We start from the raw sequence: 22,084 nt of genomic DNA, 5'->3' as shown, positions 1-22,084 counted from the left end.
GGTTATTTAATATGTTCTTCATTATTTACTTATTAATTTTAAATCCAAGCATTAAATTCATGCCACACTATCACCGTCTCTTAAATCTAAAATGCTTTTTTTTTATATCTTTCTATCCTCTCTATTGACATTTGCCTCATCCATCAACTCCAAATTGTCATTCAATTTCACATACATTCTCTATGAAGTTTGACCAGTTTTTGGCTTAAAAAAAAAAAAAAAAAAGATTCATCTTTCCCTCAGACATCAACAATAATCAACAGCTAGCCAATGACTTAAATGAAGTTTCTGAATGATATATGGTGGAGAATGTTAAGATGAAAACCATTCCTTTGATATATAATTTAAGGCCTGCTAACAAAGCATGATTCATATCATAATTTTAATTATATTTTTAAAAACTAAATGAATTTTATTTAGTTTTATAGACTTTATCCAGAAATCTGTACACTGAATGCATCTTTGGTCTCAGGTGTTCATTACTAAGTCAAGATTGAGTTCAAAATATGTAATAATTTCTGACACCAGCTACCCAGTGTTATGCCAAATTTTACAGGTCTGGGGCACAATCCTCCATAAGACTGCCCTTACTTCCGACACTGGCTACAGGTATTGGAGTCTCCAGGGCATCCTCACTTCCGATGGGCTGGCTAAAATTCAAGATTCTCATTATTCCCTCAAGTTTGATAATTCACTAGAAAGACTCAAAGAAATGAACAAAGCACTATACTAAATATTACAGTTTTATTGTTGCAAAAAGATAGAAATCAGAACAAGCCAAAGAGAAAGATGTATGTGTGAGGATTGAGAGGGCTCTCAAAATGAAGCTTCCATGGTCTCCAGAGTTGCATTGCCCACGTAGCACACTGAGGTATGATAATGGGCAGAGCACTGCCAACCAAGACAGCTCACCTGACCCTCAGGGTCCAGGGTTTTTGCCGAGGTTTCATTATGTAGACATAATCGACTGAATCACTGACCACTTGGCAAAACTCAATCTCTAGCCCCTTATCCCTCCCCCAAGGTCAGGCTGATAGCACACAACTCAAAGCCTCAACTCTCTAAGCACATGTTTGGTCTTTCTTACATGGCCAGCTCTTACCCTGAGTCATCTTGTTACCAAGAAGTATCTCGAGGTTCAAAGTGAGTCATCTCATTAGCATAAACTACCAAGCATAGTCCAAGAAGCACACAATGAATAACAAAGACACGCTAAACACTTAGGAAATTCTAAGAATTTAGAAGCTATCCCTCAAGAACTGGGAACACAGTCCAGCAAAATTCTTTATTCCAAGGGTTTATAGGTTATTTCCCAGAAACAGGGATCAAGGCTAACCAAATTCTTTATCACAAAGGATAAGACCAAAAAAAAAAAAAAAAGAGAGAGAGAGAGAGAAAGATTTTTATTATGCACATAATTCTCTATTTCATATGAAATTCAAAATTTCTTAGGTCCATAGAGAAAACTAAGCATTATACACTGAGAACAATGAAATAAACTTTATATTCAATGCCAATCACTTTTTTCCCTTGTATCCCTTCTCGTTTAATAGCCAATGCCTTAGTGAGGAGAAGGAATGTTATAGTAAGGGAGGCTATGTCCAACATGCATCTCTTAGTTGAAAAACCAGCAGGGCACATGACTAGCCCACCACATATCAACCTACAAAACATTTCCTTCCGCTGACTTTGTTGAACCTAGCATTTTTCAGGATTTACATTTTGCTCTTCCATGAAGGTTTTTCTTATTGTGACAATAGACTATGTTCCTATCCTGTTGTAGAATAGACTTCTACCTTTTTTTTTTTTTTTTTTAGTTTTGGTTTTCATTTAATGTATTTTTAATATATGTAAACATCTGAAGTATGCCTATTCCAAACAGAACAGCCCCTTTCTCCTGTTGGAATAGACCGAAAGAAACACCATCAAAATAACTAGGAAGAAATAATACTCCAAATAAAGTATATAACTACTTAAAATATACATACTTCACCATTTTTTTTTTCAGGATTATGACTGAGCTATGATTCTGCATGCTTTTTTGTTCCTTAAAAGCACACTCTACATTTTGGAGAATGCCAAAATTGAAACCCTGGAGATGAGTTTATTTAGCCAGAAGGTCTTGGTAACTGAGCTGGGTGAACCAGCAAATAATTCTACTGTTCCAGGGATAAAGACAAAGCCAACAAATAATTTATGTGCTTTTTTCAGTGGAATATCCATATTTTGAAATCAACCAAAGAACTTGGAGATTTATATAACTCCAATACTAAACCACCTACAAAAAGAGTTAAGAGCAAAATTAAGTGTGTTAAACTAACTTCTATTGAAATGTAATCACTTAATTAAGAGAAGTATTTAAAATATCTGCATGTTTTTCCCTAAAAACTGCAATTCATTCTTGAGAGTCAACAAAATGAAGACTCTCATCTGAGTGACTGAGGCACACACCACAGCACACCACTCCCTCCACACACATACCTCTATCAAGCAAATGGAAATGCATTAATATGCTTAAGTTGCCATCTTACATTTATCATGAAGGACCACAGTTTTTAGAACTTAAAATGTCATTTGAAAGATGTATAAGGTAATGTTGTTACTGAATTCTTTGAATAAAGCAGTTCTAAATAATGTCATATGTTTGGGGGAAATATCAAGTCGGAATAAACTTCCAACCTTTCCTTTGAAGGTGATTACTCTCATTACCTACCACCAATACATCTATAATCTAACTAGTATATTTTTAATTCAGAATGTTTTGTTTTACGGGCACTCTATTTCACTTGTTTTTTCATCCTAAAGTCCAAAAGTATAATGAATATTATGATGATTTGTAAATGCAAATACAAATAATACTATAGTTATGTAAAAAAATCACAAAAATCAGGGCGACTGGGTGGCTCAGTGGGCTAAAGCCTCTGCCTTCAGCTCAGGTCATGAACTCAGGGTCCTGGGATCCAGCCCCACATCAGGCTCTCAGGCTCTCTGTTGGGCAGGGAGCCTACTTCCCCCTCTCTCTGCCTGCCTCTCTGCCTCTCTCTCTCTGTCAAATAAATAAATAAATCTTTTAAAAAAATCACAAAAATCAACTAAATATGGTCACTATTATTAAAATTATAGAACCAAATATCTTCCAGGAGGAGAAAACTCACCATTCACAATGTACAGTGAGTAAAGTGATTTTGCCTTTCAAAGCAGACACGTTTCATTCAGCATATAAAATTTAAGTTTGCGATTCTTATCTAACTGAGTTAGGAGAATTTTAATTTGTATTCAAAAATAAATTGCACTTGCAAATAAGGTTGCATATTGAAGTCTTGTACATCATAACTGTCTTTTAAATCGTCAGAAAAGCACTTCTTGAGAATTACCCAAAGTAATGTGCAACAATTACCTTTATATTGGGTTTTGATCAATTGTACAGCATATTTTCTCAAAATTATCAGTCATAAAGAAAAGCCTTCAGCAAAGATAAAGCCCAAAAATAGTTTATTGCATTCACATTTACTCAACTCATTTATGATTTTCATTCCTCTATATTCAGATGGATTTTTTGACCTCATTTCCTATATTGTCTCTAAAACAATATGCCTGAACATTTCTTGATGTTTTACTTAATTTTCTGCAATGCGAAGCTTCCAATACTGAACACAGATAGGTAATTATCTAAAAGATATCTTTGTATGAAGTCATTTTTCAGAAGTGCTTTGTTGTTGCAAATGTTAGACTGTTAGAATACTATTTCCTCTTAATTAAAGAGCAGCCTGATTCCTGTGAGACTTTATGATAAGCAGAAGTAAAATAAGACTATACCTCAAACCTCTCTGCCCAACTGGTAGAAAAATACTGAAAACTATGAAAGATTAAAAAATGTGTCCAGAGATGAAGGTATTAGTTTTACAGAACTAAAATTTATACAATTGGTGGGAGGGTAGGGCAAGAGTCAGGGGAAGCTCTAAAAACATACATTACAAATACAAAATTAGGCCAGGAGGAAGTCAGTGAGGGACCCTAGAGCTTAGTATTCATTAGCTTCACAGCAAACTCATTCTGACTATTCACTAAAAACATATCTCTAGACTTATTTTTAAACTGGTAAAAATTGTTAAATCTACATTAAATCTTCTATCACATTTCTACAGAGTGAAAACTAAGAATTAAAATCAATTCCAATATGGAAAATAGGCCAAGTGCTGCCAGAGGTAAATATTATGCTGATAAATAGAGCTTTATTATGAAAAAAATTGCTAAGCATTGAGATAAAACCTGATCATTATAAAATCCGAACCATCACCTCCTCCTTTGCAATCCTTATGTTAGGGAAGACCAAATAGCATTTTTTTTTTCATTTTGTTGCTGTTTCTGTTTTGTTTTAAATCTAGCTAAAAAAAAAAAATTAAAATCCACTGGCTCTTCCAAGCATCAATAAATCTATAATCATAGAAATGTGAAATCTGAGGTTACACAAACCTTGAAGCTGAAAGAAAAACAAGGACTTTTTTGGAACTAAAAGTCAAATTATAATTCTGTCTCTGTTATCAGAGGAATATAATTTAATCTTCCTTAGAATGAGTTTGCTTATCTGTAGAAGGTAGAACCATAACCCCTACCTGAAAGTGATGTTGTAACAATGAGAGTTGATGTATGTGAAATTTTTAACATGTGGGAGATTAAGTAAATAGTAGTTTGTAATGCTAAACCGTCAGCAGTAGCATCCTCTAACACTGTCTATAGGGAATTCTACTTCAAAAATATATTTATGCACAACTGACCAAAGCAACCGAAACCACTATTTATGACTCACTCTTCCCCTCAATGTCTTAGTGCAATGGATAAAGTGTGTGTGGCTATGATTTTGTTCATGATTCCAAACTGCCAGTTTGACTGGACCAGGTTAACCCAAAAATCATATTCAAGAGAAAGCTGGAATTCTGCTCATTTTGCCATATCCTGGAAGAAACTAGAGAGACTTGTGATTTCTGTTTAAAATGAAGAAAGCTGGAAAGGACATTGCTTTCACTGTTACAACAAAAACAACCACAAATGCCAGACAATCAACAAATTCAAAACTTTCTTGAACCCATCAGAGACATAAGGTCTCAGAGCAAAAAACTGACCTGAAATGTAAGGAGAAAAGCTGCTTCCAAGAAGGAAAAGGATATGAGCACTTGCATGCCCATGGGAGAATCTGCCTGATGCCAAAGACGACAGGACAAATTCGGGTAAAAATTTTAATCCATTTCTAAAGGCCAAGTGTGGGCAGGAATGAGAATACAGGAATGAGAATCCCTGGGAGCCACAGACACAAGCTACATTCATACCTCCTCACTGATTCTTCAAAAACCTCACAGGACTCCACAAAAATAAATAAATAAATAAATAAATAAATAAATAAATAAATAAATAAATAAATAAAAGGAAGAAAGAAACATTGGGTAGGGACATGAGTTCTGAGAAGCCTTCATCCCCGAACAATGTTAGAGAGGTAAACAGCTGTGGAAAAATCAGAAATTCCTGCCCACACTCTTCTCATCTACCCCTCCCAAAACAAAAAGACAAGTATTGGGGCTTAATGCCCCCAAAAGTCTGCACCTGGGGAAAGGGAACAAAAAATAATCCTCTCTTCCTAGACTTGTGCACTTGGACCATACCACGAAATAATCTCGACAAGGTTGTTATTTTTTGTTTTTTTTTCGGTCTTTGTTTTTGTAGAAATTGTCAAGCTTTTATGAAAAGATAAACTAAATTAGCCAAATGAGTTCTGAAAAAGCAGAGCAAAGTCTGAAGTGCACTGTAACTGATTTCTAGACATACAGTCCAGTCCAGATAGTTACGTGGTGGAGAAAGGATAGACCTGTGGGCTCATGGAACTGGATGGAGAGTTCCGAAACTGAAATAGACCTACACATATACAGCTGACCCTTGCACAATGCAGGGAGACAGGAGGGTGTTAGGGGTGGCTATATATAACTTTTGACTCCCCCAAAACTACAAACAACCTACTATTGACCCAGAATCCTTACCAATAACATAAACAGTCTACTGGTACATATTTTGTATATGTATTATAGGTTGTATTCCTAAAATAAAGCTAGAGAAAAAAATGTTAAGAAAATCATGAGAGAAAATACATTTCCAACACTGTAAAAAATCCTCATATAGGCAGGGTGCCTGGGGATCACCAAGATCTGTCTCTTGCTTCAACAGTGTTAGATGATATTACTCAGCCATCACAAAGGATGAAATCTTACCATTTACATTGACGTGCATGGAACTAGAAGGTTTTATGCTAACTGAAATAAGTCTGAGAAAGACAATTGTCATATGGCTTTGCTCATACAAGGAATGTAAGAAACAGTGCAGAGAATCATAGAGGAAGTGAGGGAAAAGCAGAATGGGAAGAAATCAGAGGGAGAGAAACCATTAAAGACTCTTAACTATAGGAAACAAACTGAGCGAGCATTGCTTGAGAAGAGGTCAGTTGGGGGATGGGGTAACTGGGTGATGGGCATTAAGGAGTGCATGTGATGTAATGAGCACTGGGTGTTCTTTGCAACTGAATTATTAAACTAATGATTTTCTATATGTTGGCTGATTGAATAAAAAAAAAAAAAAAAACACCACAGTGTTAGAAGGAGTAATGTCCCTTCTTCAACCATTTTTCCAGTTGCAAACTTAGAAAGTATTGTCTCAGCCAACCTCTGACAACACAACTAGTCAACACTCTTTGTTTTGATTTGTAGCTTAGCTCCTTATTACCAATTAACCATGAGCTCCCAGGTTCCTCAGGATTATTCCTTTCCGGTGGAGGCTGCCCTCAACCACTTGATAAACATATAACCACAGGAATCTACACTTACCTTTCTCTGGTCCGCTTCTATTCCTACCATGACAATATGGCTCTGGAGGGCATGGACACTTCTGTGAGATGGCCAAGGAAAAGGGCAAAGGCTCCAGCATTTCTCTAAGATGCAAAACCAGCACAGCAGCAGCACAATTTTCCAGGACGTGCAGAGCCAGCCAAGGATAAGTGGGGTTAAAACCCTGGACACCACAGAAGCTGCCATAGTCCTGGGTAAAAACCTCAAGTAGAGCTTTTGGATCTGCAGGTCTGAGGCTCTGCCCACGCAGATTCTGTAATTTCCTAGAGAACCATTTCCTTGATGAAGAGGTGAAACTCATCAAGAAGATAGCGACCACGTGACTTATTCTTCGGGTTGGCCTGCAGGTGGGCTGGGCAAGTATAACTCACTCTCAAGCATGACTAGGAACCTCCAGGCTAGGGCTATCGATGATTTTCACATTTTATTCTCTCAGCCTTGTAAAGATGATTAGAACATTTTGGGGGTTGAGAGATGTATTAAAGAAATGGTAGTGAACTGGGAAAATTACTACAATTTGAGAAATCATAAGATATTTGAGAATGCCTCTTTTTTAGTTATGTTTAGCATAGGATATAATGTGATGTGCAAGTGTCATGTTGTGACTCCAATTAAATTGCCAAAAATTCTAGCAAGACAAAATTCCTGTTCCCTATAGCTCAGATTCCATAGTTCTAGGAGACACTTTCAGTCATAGAGAAGCCTCAGGTTTTAGAAGAGAAAACAGATTCCCGTGTTCTAAACACAGCATAGCCACTTGAGAAAATTTCTCTCTACATGTTAGCACCCAGACTCTCTTCCTTATACTTACCGTAGTTACTAGGAAAATATGTGTCTTTCAAATTAAAGTATATCAATGAGGACTGTGTCCTACTCTTCAATGCTTTCAAAAATAAAACATTTTAAAAAACAAAAATCACCCATTACTTCATCACAATTTCAAAGTAAACCAAAAAGTGAATTCCAAACACACACACATGCACACAAACACACACACACACACAGAATCCCTCTGAATTCTGAATCTCAGAGTAACAACTGTAATAGGTGCATATATTTTCACAATATTGTCCATTTGATACAAGTATGGACTTTTTAAAAAAGAGACTTTATAGAGCATAGGTCTAAATAGGTCCAGGTAGACCTACCTTACTTTCTGGTTGTGTATTTTAATTTATTTTGAAATCCTTTATTGATAGACATTTGGTTTGTTGTCTATTTTTTTTATCACAAACATAGGTATAATAAACATTCTTGCTCACATATATTGCTATTTCATGTACAAAATTCTGGAGATCACATTTATAATGTCAAGGTAGTACAGAGAAAAGATCATAGTGTTTGAAACCATAAAATATTTTCTTTCAATTATAGTTACATCATTTGCAAGTGTAACAGTTTTTGCCAAGTAGAACCATAGTTTCATTATTAATAAATTGGTGGTAATAATAATCCCTTTATAAGACTGTGAAGATGGAATGAGATAAAATATATAAAATTTATTTTTAAAACTGAAAGTAACGTACAAGCTTTTATTGTTAGAGGTTATGTGCAATTGCAAGATTATCAACTTGGTCAGTTGTTACCATTTCTCTGAAGCAGGGTTATGAACTGAAATTTACACCAAGAATGGCCGGGGTGGGTCCACAGAATGAGGGAAACAGGGTGGAAAGAAGGCTGCCAGGAGACTGAAGTCTTTGAAGTGAACTTCAGAGCATCTTATGCAAAGAGTCTACTGGGGGTTCCTAAATTAGTTGTAGAAATTAGAGTCCATGAAGGCTTGCCTCAGTCTGAAAGCACGGTAGACAACAGGAGGAACCAGAGGCCTCCAGCACTGTCATGGAAGCAGCAGTTGCCAAGTGGATATAGTGGCTCCATTGTGACAAACCCTGAAGGAGCAGGAGTATTGCAGAGCCTACAGACCTTTTCCTATTTGAAGTAAATTATCAAAGAAGAAACTTATTCTAGAGGTCTAGGACTGTCTCTCAGTCAGAATTAGGGAAATCTCATATAGGTTTGGTCACATCCATTCTCCAAAGAATCAAGAGAAATAATCTATCTTTGCTGACAAGGGCACACACATACTAGTTCAGGCAATGTGTGTGTTTCATTGCAGATGAGACAGAAAATTCCAAAATTGGGATACTTAATGGGTTCTGCCACTCTAGAAGGAATCTTTCCCTCTTCATCATCACACTCAACTCTTATTTTTTTCCTTCCATTTGAGGAATATTAGGAAGAGATCTTGTGATCTTGTTGTGAAGCCCCAATTTTCTTCCCAAGAAAGAAGGAGCAATTTTCTCTTCTGTAAATCTGGTTCATGGAGCACAGAGCTATCAAAGCCCAGTCCACATGCACCTACTCTTGGGATCCAGCCTTCCCAAAGACCGCATATATGGCTTACTCTTCTATACTATAAATAGCCTGTGCAGGGGTGGAAGGGAGACCTAAGCTCTCTGGCTTCTCTGCCTATGACTGGGTGAATGAATAAAGTCATGGAAAAGGAAGTAGGATCCAATTTGATCTCAAGTCCATGGTTGATTTCCCAAACTATTTGGCAGAATAAAACTGGTGTTTGGGATGTCTTGGACTCCCGTGTTTATTTTTCAACGGGTTTAGAATTTGTGAGTGAGAGATATGTAAAACAGAGCATATTCAAAGGATGTGGCAAAGAGCAGTCAGAGAACTGTCAATAACCAAAATTGCTTAGGCTAAAGCAGAAAAAAGATAGCGACTTCATCATCAGACTTGACTGGCTTCCACTGTAGCCTTTAGCCTCATTTTTTCCAGTTGGACATTTTTTTTACTCTCTAAACTGCTGGTATGGGCTCTGCAGGGCCACCAGGTCTTATCTTTACCCTGGGTGGGAAGCTTTTAAGGGAACCTGAACCTAACCCTTGGGATTAGAGGCAGTTTTACCAGGGAGATGAAGGTCAAGCTTCAGGCCCTTCCCTTGCAGAAGTATTTCCCAAGGCCCAGTGCACTCTTTCTGAAACACTGGAAAGAAGCTATGACCCTGGCCCAGCACCAGAAGTATTAGACATTCCTGCTTTCCTGGGGATTACCCTTTAAGGTCCTGGGCAACATGAAGGGTCAGCCAACTTTGAGCACTAGCTTCAATCAGTCCCAGCAACAGGCTACCATTGCAGATCTCTTGGAGCAACCAGATTCTATCTTTGACTGTAAGAGGGAAAATGTGAATTAGATGTGATTGCTTCATGGCAACCTCCTTCCTAAAGAATGGCTCAAGATAGGGAGGTGATGGTGCTGAGAGACTTACCAATGACAGTGGAGACATGACTGAGCTGGACTAGGTATAGCATCAGAGATCCTTCCAAGGAAGGATGAAGGCCTGGAGTTCTCTGAGGCCTTGCCCTGCATAAGAAACCTGAAAGCAACAAACTACAGAAGTGACAGATTTAGGGTTACCAATAATGAGTTGTAAAAATGATAATAAACACATTTTGATTAATCAAGTTATCATAAATTTCCTTTCTATTGCAATATTGAAAACAATATTCACGTGAATGTCATATGAAGAGGTAATCACAGAGTATGCCGAATAGTAAAAAATAATAAGCATTGTGGGTAGAATTGTCAAATCACTATGTTGTATATGTGAAATTAATAACTAATATAACATTGCATGCCAAACTATACTTCAATAATAAGTTATATATAACAAACATACAATAACATACAATAAATTGAGATGTACCAAGCAGTTAATAAATAAGTTAATAAGTATTTCAATTTCCTGGATTTGACAGTTGTGTTGTCAGTTTCTCAAAATTTGTAGTGTGCTTTATTTCTCTTTTTCATTCTTACAATTTTTCATTTTCCAATCAAATTCTAAGTTCACAAATTTGCATTGTTAAGAAAGCCTTCAAAAATTGAATAAACTTTTGACCCTCATAAAATCTGCATCTACCTTTGCTCAGAATTAATTATAAAGTTAACCTCTGATACCAGATGATTCACGGCTTGTTAATCTACTCTTACTATTTATTTCCCTACATCATCATTAAAAACTGACAACTTTCTTTGGATATGAACCTGTGACCCTTGGCGTAAAACTGTCTCTGGATAACATGTTAGGTAAATGTAAATGCCAACCATTTGAAGCATCTATTATTTTATGTTAACCGTTCTTATATTGCTATAGCTTGTGCTTCAGACGCCAGGCGTTGGCCAGCAACTGGACTTGTTTTTAGCTCTTGTTGAGTTTGTCACCTGGTACTCATTTTAGGAATAAATCTAATTTCAGGTCTCACTCTCTGCACTTTTGCTCAGACACAAATATCAGGACTTTTTTTTCAGGCATGAAAGAGTGTTTTGTTTCTCTATTGCTGTGTAATAAGCTGCTCAGTGATTAGTGATTTAAAACAAGAACAATCTTATCTTCAACATTTCTGTGGGTTTACTGTGCTCAGTCGAAGGATTGCTTCTGTGTGGTGAAATGTGGGTTGGGCTATAGTCGTCTGAGGGCTTGGTTAGGCTGGACCATCCGAGATGGCTCATCACATGGCTGGCAGTTGATGCTGGAGCCCAGCACAAACAAGTAGTCCACTTGGCCTATCAACCAGGCCACACAAATGAGCTCTCCATGGGCTCTGGGTTCTCACAGTGTGGTGTCCAGAGTGTGAAAAATGTTTCAAGAGTGTCATTTCAGGAGAGAAAAAGCAGAAACTTCAAGTCCTCATAAATCCTAGGCCTATAACTGGCACAGCATCAATTCTACCATATTCTATTAATTAAAGCACTCACAGGCCAGCTTTGAAGGGACAATCAAGTCAACCTTTCAATGGAAAGAGTAACAAAGGATTTGTAGCCATTTTTAACCAGCCATGCAAGGATATATAGCAGCTAGATCCCAAAAATATATCATTAAATTCCCAGATAGTAGTTGTTATGTAAAGTCAGAGACTTTTAGGCAGATATTTTTCCTCCTTTGTAATTTTGTCTTTGAATTCTGCCTGAAATTGTGTAATCTTAGGACGGATTAAATTAGAGTAGATTTCCCTGTGCTACAGGACAATTTGATGACTCTTTATTCTCTCAGCTCTATTTCTACAAAAACAGCATTATTTTCCTAATGAGAAAAGAAAAATGTTTAGGAATAAAGTTGATCAATATCATTGAATGTACATTCATTATTAACTCTTAGATTAATCATTCAAATTAACGTGGACCCTGTCAATAAGAGATTGATGTTGGTCATTCTGCTTTTGAATAACTACAAACTGAGGCTCCCTTCCTATCTAGAAGAAAATAATATGAAGAATCCCAAAACCCTGGATATTCTTTATAACTTGGAAACATATGCCAAACTTACTCTTTCCCAAATAATATTTTACATAGAAATACAAGATGTGTGGCTCTGTCAAAAATATACATTTAATCAGCATCAGTTCTAATCAGTCTGAAATTTGATAAAATAAATTTTCTTCCTGGCACATGTAGTAATTCTTATATCGGAGAGTCACACCATCTGTTGTAACAACATCATTTTGGGGATTTCTTAGAGAACATATTTACAAAATCACCAGATATGCTGTTAAAATTGAAGCCACAATGGTAGCCTTTAAATGCATCAAATTTAATGTTTATCATTGCCTAAAGAAAGCCCCAAGCCATCTCTATATATGTCGAAAAGTCTAAAGCAGTTGTTCCCAACATAAACTAATCAAGAGCTGTCACAGGAGTGTCTATACCATCTGGCATCACATACCCCAAATCTTCACTTAACACCAAAGTTCAAGAGTTTCACTCTTTCTAGATTAACTAATTTTGGGACTTCATAGTGTATGCAATTAGTAAAAACTGATATGTGCACGCTGCAACAGTTATGGTATGTCTGATATTAATGAAGCCATTCCCAAATATTATTTCATCCCAATAGTTGTTAGTTACTATGGTTGCTATAAATTCTTCTGTTTAATACTAATCACATAGAGATGTCACTAAAACCATCACAATGAGTGTTGCCTTCCCCTAGGCAGTTTCTTCAGCCATTGCAAATACCCCTTTTATCTGTGGTATGACCAAGAGAATAGTTTATAAGAGCAAATGGGAAAACTGTTTGCTAAAGTTCTAGATAAGAATCTGGGAACTACGGGGCACCTGGGTGGCTCAGTGGGTTAAGCTGCTGCCTTCGGCTCAGGTCATGATCTCAGGATCCTGGGATCGAGTCCCGCATCGGGCTCTCTGCTCAGCAGGGAGCCTGCTTCCTCCTCTCTCTCTCTCTGCCTACTTGTGATCTCTCTCTGTCAAATAAATAAATAAAATCTTTAAAAAAAAAAAAAAAAGAATCTGGGAACTAACACAGTGACTCAATTCTATTTCATCAAGATTCAGATATTACAGTGATGGTAGAAGCCATGAATGTAATTTTTGGAGCAAGGAGAAAATTTAAAATAAGTCTAAGCATTTTGTTAAGACTCCTTTTACTGTGTAAATAATTCAACATACATCATCAGTTTACTAGTGTTGGAGACACTACTCAGATAGGATTTCACCCTGGCTGTATTTAAAATAACCTGCAAAGCTTTTATAAGATTTTATTTATTTATTTGACACAGAGAGATCACAAGTAGGCAGAGAGGCAGGCAGAGAGAGAGAGGAGGAAGCAGGCTCCCCGCTGAGCAGAGAGCCCGATGCGGGACTCGATCCCAGGACCCTGAGATCATGACCTGAGCCGAAGGCAGCCGCTTAACCCACTGAGCCACACAGGCGCCCCTTAAAATAACCTGCAAAGCTTTTAATAAAATAGGTGCTTGGGATTTATATCCCCTATGTTTCTGATTTAAGCAGGAGACTCAAAAGTAAATATATAACTTAAAGGGACACTTACTTACAGACCAAGCTTATCAACAATTGATAATTACTAAGGATGCTATGTCATGATAGTAAAACAGCTCTCATTCATTCAATAATTCAATTTTAGCGTCACCTATGTGCTGATACTGTTGACAATAGAAGCTCTTAGAGAATTAGGATTCCAGTTTATACTATGATATCGTATTGTATTGTGTTATATTATTTTATTTTATGAGAGACAGAGGGAAAGAGAGCACAGCCGAGTGTGGGGGGTAGATAGGGACAGAGGGATATGTAGAGAGAAAATCCCAAGAAGACTCCTTGCCCAGAGGGGAGCCCAGCCCAGGCCTGGATCTCACAACCCCAATATGACCTGGGTGAAATCAAGAGTCAGTTGTGCTTAATAGACTGAGCCACCCAGGCACCCCAAAATAGTTTAATCACCAGCCTATCAGAAGGGAAACTTACTCCAAGCTTATTTAAAACTTAAAGAATGCTTGGGTACCTACATTTTATTTTTTAATAGGAAATTGTACCTTTCAGTATCCCTTTCAGAAGCTAACAAATCAATACTATTGGATTCACACGGTGAAAAGAATCTCTGGCAAAATAGCTCCAGAATAAAAATAGCCAACCTTTCCTAAGTTTACACACTTTGTATCACTACTTTGTTCCTTTCAAGACGACCACAACAAAGCTGCTTCATTGGCTGTTGACATTATAGGAAAATGAAAAAACATCAAGCAGGTATTGACATAGAGTATAAGAGCAAAAACAGCTGTCATACTGAAATGAATGCAATGCGCTCTTTTTTACTGTGATGCTTTCCTCGTGGGACAAAGCATTCAGCCCAAGATTGCCTGATGGCACTAGCTATATACTACTCAAGAAAAACAATATCTACAGTATTTAAAAATACAAAATGGACAGGAGCGCTCCTTGTTAAGGAGTTAACAATGTCCATAGTCGGAGCCACAATTCAGACATTCAAATCAGTATAAATATAAAGCTTTTTGTGATTTATTTCCAATATTTTTATTATTGTTGAAGCATGAATCATCTACAGGAACCTATTAGTTTCAGATGTACATCTCAGTGATTCAGTATTTTTATATTTGACAAAATGACTCCTATAATAAGCCTATTTACCATAATTATTTCACTACCTATACCTGCCAGAGTTTCCTGTCCCACGTTTATGACCACATGCTCCTCCTCATACTTGGAAGAACAGTCTCTAATGTTGGATCCTGACTCTTCTATCATCTGGTTATGTCTAGATCATGATGTGGCAACTTTCTTGGGAGTTCTAATCCATCACTTTCAGCCTATTAAATTATGTAGTTAGCTGCATAGAATCTTATATTGACAAGTATCTATGAGAGTACACACGAATTCCAAAGAATTTTGTGCTATTGATGAGCTGTCAAAATGAATCATATTTCCCCAAAAAAGATTATTTTATTTCAAAAAGTAAGTATTGGGGCACATGGGTAGCCCATCTGGTTAAGCATCTGATTCCTGTTTTTGGCCCAGGGTCATGATCTCAGGATTAGGAGATCAAGATCTACGTCAGGCTCTGTGCTAAGTGTAGAATCTGCTTGTCTCTCTCTCTCTACTCCTCCTTCTGCTTGCTCTCTCTCTTTCTCTCTCATAAATAAATTAAACCTTTGGGGAAAAATTAAGTAATTATTAATGATAATGTTCATCAAATCATGTTGTACTATGAGCATTATATTCTAATATTATTTTCATGAAAATTATGGAAAATAATATTGACATGTAAGGACTAAAATAAGTGTCCAGATATGTGTTATAACAAGTTACAAAGTTTCTGGCCTCTAATAGAAAATAGGTAAAGAGCCTTGGTTATTTACTCATATTAATTTTGGAGGAACATATCAAAAAAAACTTTTTTATGCTATTTTTTTTGACAGACATGTTGAGCAAGGGAATCAGGTAATATCAGTAAAATTTTTATATTTAGTAAAAATTACCATTTTCAGATTTCTTTCAGCCTTACCTATGAAATCATTATTTTTTTGATGTATGTATAGGCAAATATATTATAGTTAATTTCATTTTCTTGGTCATGGATCATTATCTCACTATCACCATCAACATTCATTTATCTAAAGCAGCCTAAGAAGACAAGGCACATTGTTGAATGAAATAACTAATAAAAATTATCATTTTCCCATCTCTAAATATGTCATTCTTTGACCAATTCTCCTAATCAATACTACTGAGTTACTAATCCAGTGATACCTCAATACTTTTCTCAATCATCTTTACTCAGACTGACTGGCCTTAGAAGACCTGTATAAACATGTATGTTCATGCATGTACACACACACATGCACACATACACAAACACAAACAAATAATCTAGATGTTTCTGTCTCTACCCCCATCATAATCATTTTTACCAAAAATGTTAATCTTTTCTGGTTCTCTAGGACTGTTGGATCTGGACAAGATAAATGTCTGTATCTATGGTACAAGTCTTGTAGCACGATCTGTAAGAACCATGTAAGTACCAGTGTACTTATGAGCTATTTTAGAAAAACCTTGTTAATCAACCATGAAGGAATTATTCCCAGGATTCATTGCTTAATAAAAACAGGACCAGTGGAAGGATCTTTTCTAGAAAATTGACACTGCTTTTTCTATGACATTATTTGAGAATTAACCAACACCCAAAAGGGAAGGAAAACATAATAACCCTTTCCAGGCATCTTAGTTACTTGAAGAGGAGTGTCCTGGTAATGTATCTAGCTTGATAACAACAAGTTTTCAGAATCATCCCTGTGCTTTCCCTTTTGGTTTGCTCTATTATTTTTTTACATGTTTCAATGAATGTAAGTAGAGTTGGTAGAGGTCTTTATTAATCCTAAAGAGAACTCCTAGTCCTGGTCTGTATTATTGTTACAGACACATGAATATCCTAATATGATAATGTAAAACTTTAACTTATAACATTCTTGAAACACTTAGTGAAGGTGGAGACGAGAAAATCAACAGCAGTTTTACTTAGATTTGAAGCTGGAAAAAAAAAGATTTGGAGGTGATTTCTCTTCTAAAGGTCAATTAAAAATTTGTTCATATAGATCCTTGGACTTTGAGGAATGTTAAGAAAATGAAAGTCATAAAATAGCAGAGGCTATGTTTTAGGAATTAGAAGATTAAATGAAAAGAGTCTTGTCTAAATGGTCCCATTTAAAATTACATCAGGTTTCCAGCCAAATCATATCAGAAATAGTTATCAGATTTGAATAGAAACACAAAGCTTTAACAACCACTAGGCAAAAGCACCACTGGATTTTGAGTTATTTTGAACAATTTGAAGTATTTTGAATAATTCTTTAAAACTATAGCTGCTGGAATTATTAATGACAAAACGTACCTTCAAAAAAGCTCTACACCTATCAGGCTGCCAGGGGTTATCTCCATCACACAGGATTCAGAGTTTGGGCAAGTCTTTAATTTGGTTAAATAAATGAAAGTAAAGAAAATTTAGTAGGAGTGCATGCAGATTCAATCTTTCTGGAAAGCAATTTAATAGAATTTACTTTAAAACATAAAGCTTATGTGTGTTCACTCTGTTTTTGTTTGGGTTTTCCCAAATGAAGAGAGAGAAAGAAAAAGAAAACTGAGATAAAGTTTTAGACACAAACAGTTTGTTTGGTATGCGATTTCAAGAGGCACACAAGAGGATGAGGAAGTGAGACAGGGAAGCAAGGGAAGCCAACGAAGAATGTGTTGATGAGCAGCCTACCTCTGTGGGCAACTGGGGCCCAATCTTATTGAGGCCCATTTGAGAGACTGTGAAATGTATCTCACAGTTGTACCACTGAGAATTCATGAAGTTGGCAGATTTATCCCACCATCTCTCATTCTTTGTGGATTGAGGGTCACTCCAAGGACAAACTCTCTGATTCATCTGGCCCTATGATGCCAGTAGACTACCTACCACATCAAGAGACAACTCTCAGGCCATCAAGTCAGGATACCATCACACTGGGAATTGTGAGCAGATGGCCTCCTGGATAGGCGAAGAAGACATGAGTAGGGCACTGATGCTGTCTCTATACCCTTTGACCCAGGAAATCCATGCAGCAGCAATTTATTCTTCTGTTATGTCTCTCACAGTAAGTAGATGAATGCTAGTAGAATTTCTAAATGGTTTTGTTATGTTCACATGCATATTACATAATAAGCCAGTAGATTTTTGTTTAATATTAGGTTCTATCAAAAAGCTGTTTCTTCCTACAGTCAATTCAAATTTCTACTGAAATTGTGGTCTACTAAATAATCTGTTTTATAAACCTATAGCTATAATCACAACACATCCTGCTATCATGTGATGCCTGATAATATGATCAAATGAATAATCTTAGGAAACTGAATAGAATATCCACAAAATTGCCAAATTTGAGAAATAAAAACTAAAGGACAGGGATACCTGGGTGGCCGGGTCTGTTGAATGGCCAACTCTTGGTTTCAGCTTTGATCATGATCTCAGGGTTGTAGCATCAAGACTTGTATAAGCTCCATCCTCAGCTCGGGGTCTGGCTGGGATTCTCTATCCCTAACCTTCCCCCTCAGCCCCTCCCTCTCTCAAATAAAGAAAAAATAACAAAATTTTAAAAAACAGAATCAAAAAACTATGGAACACTCAAGTGTATTCATTTCCTGGGCTATTATATCAAAGTACCACAAACTAGGTGCCTTAAAACAAAAATTTATTCTCTCACAGTTCTGAAAACTGAAAGTTTGAAATCAAGGTGTCTCTCTGCAGGCTCTGGGAAGGATCCTTCTTTGATTCTTCCAGCTTCTATCGGTTGCTGGAAATCTTTGGTGTTCCTTAGCTTGTAGATGCATCATTCCGGTCTCTGCCTCCAGCTTATGATTTTCTCCCCTCTGTATCTCTCTGTCTGTGCTTCTTCTTATAAGGACAACAGAGATTGGATTTAAGGCCCACCTTCATACAAGTCCTCATCTTAACTTGACTACATCGGCAAAGAGCCTATTTCCAAATAACGTCACATTCACTGGTTTCAAGTGGCATAAAATTTGAAGAGACATAATTCAACCCAGTATACCCTGTTACATTTGAATTCGGATAAACAATTGTCCCCAAATAATGCATGGGGCATGCTTATACTTTAAAAAGCTATTGCTTACTTAAATTTAAATTTTAATTTGATGTTTTTCATTTTTATCTGGAAAACCTACTCCTAATGAGTACTCAGATGTTTTAGCATTACCTCATTTTTTATAAGCCTTTTGAACAGACTGTTTCTGAAACTGGAGCTTGAAATTAAGAAAAAGTAGCAAAGAGTCTCAGCTTTCCCTGAGGCTTGAAGTCTAATCCACTTTCTCTAAATAATTATAGAAGTATATGGATTAGTGTTCTTTGTTTTTGCCCCATTTTCTCCTGGAATCAGAAGTCTAGCCGAATTCCACTTTTTAAGTATTTACTAAGTTATTCACAATATATAAGAATATGTGTGGGATACTTGGGTAGTTCAGTTGGTTAAGCTTCTGCCTTTGATTCCCGTCATGATCTTTGGGTCCTGGGATCAAGTCCCATACCAGGCTGCTTGCTCAGTTGGAAGTCTGCTTCTCCTTCTGCCTGCTGTACCCCCTGCTTGTGCTGTCTGTCTGTCTCTCTGACAAATAAATAAATAAAATACTTTTAAAAATATGTGTGAATAATGAGTATGGGCACACAATCAGATGGTAGAAAGAGAACATGAACCTCCTGCCCCTTGAGAACTTACAAGTTAATTCTAGTGATGAGAAAGTTATCTCCCAAACTGCAGGAAGACAGACTATGTGCTACCAAAGAAGTATGAGCAAAGTGGAAGGAACCTCAATTATTTGCTATCTCACTCACTCTAGAAAGTTCACATCAGATTTCATGGACAGAGAGCTTTGGAATCAAAACTTAGAAGATCAATAGGGCATAAATGCAAAGTTTGATGGGACAGAATATCCTATGTAGGTAGAGACTAAACATATAGAAATCTGTTTAAGGATAAATAAGTTATTTAATTCAGTGGTTTCTAAAGTTTATTGTCTGTCAGGTTCTCCAATATTCTTAATGCCTACAGTTTTAATCCAAAGGGTATTGATTCAGTAGGTCCAGGATGGTTCATTAAAAATAAATAAATAAATGAATGAAAATCCCCTAGGAATTGTGAAGTATAATAAAGACCCAAATGGGCAATGTTTCACATGCAACCTAAGTTTATATTTGGTTCACATTATAGTCCAAGGTCAATGTGGTAAATTAGGGTCAGGGTGCATAGGAGTAGATTGAGAGAGGAAGTCTATTTTGTATTTCTATAACACAAGTTATTTTTAGATCTACTCAGTGACCTGAGAATTTTATAGCCAAGAAGATTTTTCACTAATACAAGTCCCTTCTTTCCTTCTTTTCACAAATAATAAAAAAAAAATTCCTGTTACTCCTTTCCTATTAAACAGTTAAAAAGTCAGAGAATAATTCCCATTCCAAACTAATTTGTAAATGCCCTATTACTGATGGATTCTAATTAGTATCATAAAATGAAGAAGACTGAATATTCTCAGTTCTAAAACATGAACAAAACTGTGCTAATTGGTTATTTATTTTAGCTTACTGATATAAACGAGTCAGGAGCACATGAGGTAAATTGCATCAAAATAGTGGAACTGGCTAACTTTTCATGTAGACTACCAAAAAAAGAAAGTATCTAAAAATAAGTGTAAATAGCTAAAAATAACGGTGTGATTCAAACTCCAGGAAATGCAGACTGTTGCTTGTTGTGTCTCTGCATTTCAAATAATGTTTAGGAAGAAAAAACTTACTCCTCAAAAAAGACAAAATATGCAAATTTACACATAGGAATGTGAACTTTCAGAGCAATGTTCCCTGACAACATGGAAAATGCTGAAGGTCTGTAACTAGAAAATTTCTTGTTCTCTTGATTTTAGGAAGGCCTCATAACATTTTCATGCCACGCATCACCTTGTAAGCAGAACACCAAGAATGTATTAGCTGTTTGAAAAGGTCAGTGTACTTCTCATCTATATACCAGGTAATAATAACTAATATTTTCCATTTACGAAACACAGGGGCCTGTCCTGTTGCTTTTGGTCCCTAATAGTTGTGATGGACGGAGAGGGATGGGGGCTACGGTTAGTGTTACCTCTACACTAACAGTCTGAGGGAACCAGTCTGTGTTTAAGAACGTCACTGGAGGTATTCAATGTTACAAAACTTAGTGAGAGAAACGTGGCTTGAATCTGATTTGCAATCCCGATTAACAGTCCGTTTGTCTTCCTATCACTCTATGAAGTTCCAAATTACCTCAGGGAAAGCTTATCCTCGTGGAAATAATGTGTCAAGCTGAGAAAAGGCAATTGTTCTATTTCCTTCCGTTTCTGAGAAGTATTATTGGGTTTTCTTATTTGTGAGAAGTAGAATTGGATGTGGGTTAAATAGCTGAGAAGCAGTGATGGAGGATATGCAACCATTATTAGGATTTAATATCACTGCTGTTTTGTTTTAAAATAATTTAGTAAGCTGAACTAATCAATATGATCAAGTAATGGTCCACGAAATTCTATTTTAAAGCACAACTGTTAAAGAATCCAAAGATAAAATCCGAAACCAGTAAGCCCCTACTAGTAATCCCCTTTATCGTTTTAATGAAATTCAAGCCAAATCATGACAAACATTCAGAAATGAAGGGTTTAAAAAAAAAAATACGAAAACCGATTCTGCAGAGTTTCATTTCAAATCAAGCCTTAATAGCTATGTCTTAAGATAGTGAAAATGGAGGGTCCTAGGACAGGCTTTTAACCATTACAGCAGTAACAAGGTACTACTGCTGTCAGGTAACAGTGTTTGCAGTGAAAAGTGTGATGCGTATTTTAACATTCTTACTTGAAATAAACTATCCATGTTATTCTACCCCAGATAATCAACCCAACAGCTTCTTATTCCGATCATCTTAAGGGACCCGTGGCTTCATTAATTCTCACTTTTGAAAGTGCTTTAGCAAACAGGAACAAAAGCTGAATTTCTAACAATAGGGAACAGTTAAATTATGATGTTTCCTTATATTGGCATATTATCTCGTGAAGAATTTTTATTGACAAGGGAAAATGCTTATGATCTATTATTAACTATGAGGAAGAAAAAAAAAAACAAACATGATACCAATTGAATTCGTTTGATAAGGCTGCCATAGCAGCCTGGGTGGCTTCACAGACTGGGTGGCTTCAACAACAGAAATTAATTTTCTCACAGTTCTGGAGGCTAGAAGTCAAGATCCAGACGTCAGGAGGTTTGACTTCTTTAAGGCCTTTTTCCCAGGCCTGCAGAT

This window comes from Mustela lutreola, chromosome 2, assembly GCF_030435805.1.
Source record: "Mustela lutreola isolate mMusLut2 chromosome 2, mMusLut2.pri, whole genome shotgun sequence".
Taxonomy (NCBI): domain Eukaryota; kingdom Metazoa; phylum Chordata; class Mammalia; order Carnivora; family Mustelidae; genus Mustela; species Mustela lutreola.
Note: the sequence above shows the minus strand (reverse complement) of the source record.